The sequence below is a fragment of the Poecilia latipinna genome, unplaced genomic scaffold, assembly GCF_001443285.1.
Source record: "Poecilia latipinna isolate Pla-1442-1.1 unplaced genomic scaffold, P_latipinna-1.0 Scaffold750, whole genome shotgun sequence".
Taxonomy (NCBI): Eukaryota; Metazoa; Chordata; class Actinopteri; order Cyprinodontiformes; family Poeciliidae; genus Poecilia; species Poecilia latipinna.
In genome coordinates this window covers 199,993-207,767 of record NW_015113366.1, presented here as the reverse complement: position 1 = coordinate 207,767, position 7,775 = coordinate 199,993, and the positions used below count along the sequence as shown (strand labels likewise).

Below are 7,775 nucleotides of genomic sequence, written 5' to 3'. Positions count from 1 at the left end.
TATATATATAACTACGTCTACATCTACATATATAAAGTGATGGATGGCTGGGAGGTTCGGTGCAGGACATGCACAAGGTGACAGCAGGAAGACAGCAGTGAGGTGTGCGGTGGGAGCGTCACATGGTTTCATGGTTTCATGGATTCATGGGTGTGAAAACATCTGCAGCAGCCATGATCCCCGTTTTGTTTGCAGTGGTGATGGACAGGTTGACAGATGAAGTCATGCAGGATTCCTCATGGACAATGAAGTTCACAAATGATCCTGAGATCTGCAGTGAGAGTGAAAGAGAGAGAAGTTCATCAATTTCATCTGGACTTTGTGAGAAAATGGGATGTAAAACAATGTTGTAAAAAAAGCAGAAGTTAGAAGTAGAAACTTCTTTTCCCAGCTGTACTGCAGTATTATCAGCAGTACTGGTTTATGGATAAAAATAATATAAAGGAGTAGAAATATACTAGCAGGAAGAGAGTTGGAAGGTAGTAATAGTAGCATCATTTGTACTGGACTTATTCATTTTATTATTAAAGTACTAAAATGAGAAAACTTTAATAGGAGATTATAATTTGATTTTTATGTTTGATTTCTAAAAAAACTATTAAAAGTTTATCATTTTAAAATAACTAAATCCCTGATTTAAGTAGGGTTATTATTGTTTCTTTTTCCAAAATAGCACATTTTAATATTTTTTTTTGATGTAGGAAAATAAAGTAGAAAAATAATGACGTTTTTATGAAATATGCTAATTTTAGTTGAGTCAATATAACTGAAGCACTTATATCACTTTTGAATGTAAAATAGGAACTCTCAAAGTTTTGAGGTAATATTGTAATCATTGTTATATGCAATATATTGTATAAATATTTCAGAAAATAATGCATTTGCATGACTATACAGTAAAAAAAAAAAGTAGAACGGAAAAGAAATAAAGGAAAAGGTTAGGCATTAACCCAGCAAAGAAGAAAAGGAGGAAAATATAAAGAAAAAAAGGAAGTTGAGTACAAGGAAGGAAAAAAGGACTTGAGAAAGGAAGGACACAAGGATGGAAGAGACAACACAAAACAGGAAGGGAGAAGGACAAAAGTAAGGACGGGCAAATGGAAAGAAAGACAAATAAAGTATATGTAGAAAGAAAAACAGGAAAAAGAACAGTAGGACATATGTAAGGGAGGAAGAAAATCCATAAAAGTAGGAAAAACGTCAAGAAAAAAAGGAAATGAGGAAGATATGAGAGGAAACACAAACCAAAAAATGCATAAATCATATTCCAGACTTTTACAAACTGTTAAAACTCAGAATAACAGAAAAAAAAACCAAATATAAGATTTTCACTGAATAAAATTACAATCTGTGCAAAATGGCAGTCGGGGCTGTAATAACTAGCAGCCACCACAGGGTGGCAGTCTGCCACCACACATTCAAGGCCAGCCTTCCCAGACAAAACGCTGCTGCCTCCATGAGACTCATGTGGCTCACATGCGACTGCGGCTGTCTTGACCCATCATTTCAACACAAATTAATACCTGATGAATTTGCCTTTTTTATGATAACAGGCGCTCGTCTCGGCTGGGCCTCAGATTTCACTTGACAGGACAGGCAGCACAAAGACAGCCCATCCTCCTCAGTTAGACGAGGCCCATAAATCCAGACAGAGCTCATTAATAGTTCTGTCACACAGGTGGGCTACTAAGCAAACGGCGGCACACTTTAGGTCCTGCAACCCATACAGTGCTTAGGTTTCGCACTAAACCGCTTTAATTGACTTTGTTTTGGATTGTCCAACAATTTAAAGATTTATGATGCTTCATAATTTGTCTTGAAACATGTTCCCCACTTTCTTCGTCGCAGCGTAGTAAAGAACGAGCTACAAGGATTGGCCAAGGTCAGGACTGCTCCCCCAACCAGCTGCTATCTGCGTCCGTAAAGCTGCCGCTTGTCCGTTTCCCCTCTGAGACACAACAGCCAACATCTGTGCGCTGCGCTCCTCCGCCTCCCAGCGCCTATTATTAATAAGGACGTCTCTGGTCCCAGCAACTCAACTCTTATCTGAGGCGAGTCTCAGCGAGTCAGCAGACAGTTCAGTGTCTTAATCAAATCTGCTGAGATTATGCAAAATATTCTGGACACTTTTTTTTTATAAAGAGGTCAGTATAGGTGGAAGTCATTATCCCCCCTTCTGAGTGATGTCCCTAATTAAATCCATACAGTCGCAGAGAGGAGGTTGATAAACCACAAGAGGCTGAGTTGAGCGTAATACTTTTAAGCTTCCAGATAAGATTTTAATAGAAATACGAGGAGGCTGTGAAAAATGTATTTAACTAATGAAGTTCTGGTTGTTATTTATCAGGAAATAAGGCAGGAAAATGATCTCCGTTACTTCCAGCTGGTCTCAGCGGGTCAGGCAGCCATGTGTCTACATGCTCTGCTTCTGTAAAGCTTTCCTTTGGGTGACTCTAATGCACCAGGACTATTAAACTTTTTGGGATTGTTATGTTGAAACCAGAAGCACGAATGTATGTCTTAATGGATTTTAGAAGACAGGTGAATATAAAGTAGGAAATAAATAAAATTATACAAACTTTGGGTGTCTAGAGGATGAAATGTTTGCGGAAGCAGCTGTAAACATCGATGTTAAAGTCTGACCAAAGACCATCTGTTATATTTAGGTCTGGACTTTGATTTGACTTTAAACTAAAACACTCCATTGTAGGTTGCAACGTGCTTCAGAGGTGTCTGAGATTTAACTGAAGAAATTCCCTGGAGATTCGAGTAGCTGTGGGATGATCCGTCTTTGCCTGATAATCAAACTACTCGACTGACGTCTTTGCTGGTTTCCACACCAACCATCAAACCACTCCATGCCAGATCTCTGCATTCACCAGCTGCTTTACAGCCAGTCACTTAAAGTCCAGGGTGCTGCTGGTCATCAAAAAGACGACGATGAAAATCATGTTTTCATAAACTCAGTTTGATTTGGAAGCATAATTGTTAAATTTTCAGTTGCTGTGTTTCAATTTCACTTTGCATCATGTCAAATGAATCAAACCTTTTGAAAAACCTGTTCCCTCCCTGGCCTGTGGTGGCGCTGCACCAAAAACTACTGAAGGAAACAGCACAAAGAAAACAGAGCACGACTTCTTCCTTCACAAATTGCAATGGTTTCAGTGAACGTAGGATTTCTCTTTTGTCTTTGGTAAAAGATCACAACCCATTTCGACTGCAAGTGCCACACTCTCGCGTTTGCTTTTGTTGTATTTACCCAGAATGCAGTGCACTATAGTTCACTTCCTGCTTTTGAAGTGGTCTCCGGTCCAGTTGGTGTTCACAAATCATTCAAACTGTAGAAGAGTTCACTTTATTTGAACCGACACCAAGGTTTTTAGGTTCATATCAGAGTTAGGGTCACAACTCCCCAGACGAACCAGAGTTTGACTAATGCAGACTAAACATGGCTGGTGTGAACTAAGCACCACTTTCTGTTGGTCTGTCACATGAAATCCCAATAAAATTTAAAATACATTAAGGTTTTTCGTCGTAATGCAACAAAAGAGATTTTACTGGATTCTGTTCAAAAGTGGTAGAACTAGTTTTCCTGGTGCAGAAAAACTTCATGCATCAAACCTGATGTGACATATATGAAAACACTGAAACGCCCTGAATCTGGATTTCCTGCAGCAGGAAGTGGATGCAATAAGTCACCAGTCCTCATATCTGCAATGTAATTAGTATGAGGGAATAAAAAAGGCTGGAAGCCAACAAATGAGAGCGAGGGAGCAAAGAGATGGAGGGAGAGTCAGTGCAAAGTCAAATAAGGAAATTTGGGAAGTAAACACATGGAGGAGCATCATTCCGCTCTGGGCGAGGTTATGGGCCGTTTTTAATTTTATTCTGTTAGCCCTGATTTGATCCTCACTGATTCTCTTTAAGATAAAGGCGAAGAGTCAGAGGGTGTAAGCTTTGGGCCCTGGTGTCCCCGGAAATGCTCCAGGGCCCCAGTAATTACCCCTGCATGTGTAATCACGAGTCACAAATCATCACTCATGCGCTGTACGCTCCCTGTTTCTAACGCCCCGGTTCCTCCTTCGCGTCCTGTGCGTCAACGATTGAATTAAGAGAAGGACACGACGAACCCCCTTCGACTTGTATGAAGTGTTAAAGGGCAGATTTTCCATGTCTCGGGTCTCTTATGAAGCTGCTTGTTTCGCCGAGGCTTTGAGTAAAGGTTGCACCACGGAGGTCTTCATCATATCACCTGCCACAAACACACAACCGACTTACTGAAGTATTATCTCCCAGCATGCCCGAGTGAAGAACACTAATCCAACGTAAAAACCTCATTACTTTCAACGCACTTCGCTGAGACTGGTAGATAAAGTCCCTGCAAATGCATGACTCTTCTGTTAATGTGCTTATTTCAATTAAGTTATCCAGTCATTGCCCAAATGCATGTCTGTTGTTCGATGTTGCTTTGATTGCACAGAAGTCCGGCTCAATCAGCCTGTGACTCCTTCATCCGGCTGCATCAATACGCCCCGGTTGTGAACCTGAACTCTCAGCAGAACAGCAGCATCTTTGATTATGCAGAGATGAGAATTATACAACTCTGAGATCCCTCGTCGTCTTCCTCTCCTTTGCTTCTACAGATAGATGTAATATTAATGAACGCTTGCAGGATGCTTGTTAGTCTCAATGTTAATCCTGTCTCAGGCCATCTACACCACCCAGCGCAGAGTGGACCCCCACAGGCCTATTTAGCAACTGCTATCAGCTAGAAAAATCCCTCAGTCGGTTAAAGGAAAGATGAATTTCCCTGGAATCTGAAGTGGCGAGCTGGTCAGCTGGAAGATATTAGGACACGAATGAAAAGTGATGCATTATGAAAGGACCTAGCTGTGAACTTCATACAACCACTTTATCACCCTCACTGGTGCTTCAACAAATTTTTAATATCAAAGACATCCAGAGTAAAAAAATGCTGCCCAAACCAACCTGGATCTGTGGGACAAAGTAATCCCTCCTCTTGTTAAATCATGAGTTTAGTTTCACTCTTTGCTACCAGAGCTGTAAAATCAAGACATCACTTGCATTGAATCTACAATATATCGCAAAAAGCAACATATCATGTCAGGAGATGAAGAAATTCAAGAACAGATGAGGAAGTGATTGAGCAAAGAACATTACAAGATCATTTATAACCACAATTACCAAATTACTCCAAATATGACAACCTGTTTAGGAAGTTACAGAAAAACTGAGATGTTTTTTACAATGTACTCACATCTGGCACATTTAAGGCACTTTTCTACTAGACTGCCTCGAGCCGGGACGGGCCTCGGCCCGCCTCGAGCCGGGACGGGCCTCGGCCCGCCTCGCCTGATTAATTTTCCATAAACTAATCCAGTTTATTTGATTGACAGCCATTAGATTGACAGCTGACCGCATTTGTTCATTGGTCACAGTGATTTACGTCACTGAGAACCGCAAACATTAAAGTTTAGCTTTAGACCAGGGATATGCCGTCTGCTATCAGACAATCAAATCACGAGCAGCGATGCTAACGGCTTGACTCTCTGAAGACTCATAGAGGAGAGAGAAATGGTGAAGCGGAGGTCAGCTTTCTGTACTGAGAGTGTAAAACACCCAAACTATATAATATTAACTTGTGATGTGAATTTTATTTTTCTTTTGGATTAAAAGGAAAAAAACAAAAACACAAAAGTTCAGACATGGCTTTTTGTTTACATCTTTTGACCTCATCACCTAAATCTTTACCTTACATTTCACATTGAAGAAAATAAAGTAAAAGAATGTTACTGTCGCAAAATAGTCAACTGGTCGATGACTTTACCTTTATGTTTGGGCCAGAAATTAATTTCTATTAGACAAAACGAAATATCTGAGTATATTTGAATCCACCAGAACCAGAACCTCGACTGTTCAGAGTTGTTGAGAATTGACCACAGCTGCTGTGGGCTTGTTCTGCCTACAAAAACGAGGAGCAGAAACGCTCACTATGGTGTAGAATCAAACCGGACATTAACCGGTTAATGCACGACTTGCCGATGGAAAAGCGCTTTTTGTCCACTTTAAGAGGACCAGAGTTTGTTGTGCCCGTTAGTCCGGACCTTATGTGCAGGTGTGAAAACACTCAAGCAAACCTCAAACCTCAAACCTCACCCAAACAACCAGATGGAGGTGGTGTCTGTCCACTTCCAGACAATTCTGGTGCGGTTTGCTTCTGGTTTGAATACAGACCAAAGCAGCTCCAGGAAATATGAATCTTTTCGGACTTCATGAGCCACGGCTGCTGGACATTATGGTAAAAATGAGTGTTGCTAACATTACAGCTGCATCTACGTCAAATTGTACCTGATCCAGTTTTTTCCACAGAGCATCGCTTCTTACTCAGCATGCAGCATCCAATGCAAAGTTAGAAACATCACAAAACTTTCCTTGATTGAGTTGCTCTTGACATTCAAAATGGAATTGCAGCTGCAATTTTTAAAGAATTTTGAATTAGTACGAGTTGTAGCAACATTTAATTCCCCTTTGGGATCAATAAAGTGTTTTTGGAAATGTGCACAACAAAAATTCAACAAGCAAAGGGAGCAATAATCATCAACCATTTGGCTTTTTTAGCAAGATGTAGTCTGCTTGCAAAAAGGCAAAATGTGAAAGAAACCAAACAAAAAAGAAAGTTTTCTTTTGGTCTGGACCAAACAAGCAGATTGAAGGCTTTCCTAGTGAGAACACACCTTAATTCTGATAAAACAGATTCATACAGAGTTGTTGGTTATGTGTAATGTAAAGTAATATTCTACATGTTGTAGATGAGTCTGCACACAGAAAATGCAGCTGAAACAAACACACCCAGACCACCAGAGCCTGTGGAGCCCACAGAGTCGAGTCTGATTCACAGCTCAGTGTTTCTCCACTGTTGAAACCTCGGTTTCTAATCAGAGAATTAGCCGCAGTGTCTGATGCCAAAATCCACACGGTAATCCATCTCACTTCCAGTCCACACAGTGGCTCTGGCCCCAGCTAAGCATTTGCCAGAATGTATGAAGCCGAGACTGGAAAAAAAAAAAAAGCATCTTGCAGCCGAGGTAAATAGCAAGCTTGATCGTCATAGCAGAGAAAGAAGCTTTGGTTTGGCACGACCATGAGCCTGTGTGCAACTCAATACCTGGTGTTATTTCTAGAGGCTTTTGTTAAGGACCGGGTCAGGCTAACTGTGCATTCAACATCCGGGCCTCTCCTTCAGAGCGTGATTAATGAGGAAGCAGACAGACAACCGGGGTGCATTCTAATCACCCGCAAGGACACAGAAAGATAGCAAGAGGGACTAAGAGCGGAAGGAGAAGAAATAGATTATATATTGATATAGCAATTTGTGCGGAGTAGTCCTTTTCTTTAATCGAATGAGGCACAAAGCTGAATTCTCGCATGGCTTCCTGCACACACATGCTCAGATGCATTAAATATTCCTACGGCCTCGGAGGCAAAGGAAGGGACATGAAAGATACCGAGACTTCCTCGTGGGGTTAGCTTTGGCACGGCTCAGTCCAGCAGATCAGGAGGAATTGGCCCATCTCGCTGCAACGCCCACAGGGACTCTCACTCACGGCTGTTCATGCTTCAAAAAACTGGCACTCAAAGTTAAGTTAGTGAAGTGTGCAGCCATTGTAGACACCCTTTGAATTATCCGCACAAATATCAAAGCGGGGAGCGAGCCTGTGAATGCTGTTGGTGAAAATGGAAAGACTTACAACAGC

The 7,775-nt window shown here is 41.2% G+C and overlaps 1 protein-coding gene across 3 annotated transcripts in view; it reads right to left on the bottom strand.

Annotated features, from left to right (window-relative positions):
• The window catches only part of LOC106955580 (RALY RNA binding protein like), a 118,777-nt gene that overhangs the window by 49,245 nt on the left and 61,757 nt on the right, over nt 1-7,775 (bottom strand). The gene's annotated exons all lie outside the window — the stretch shown is intronic.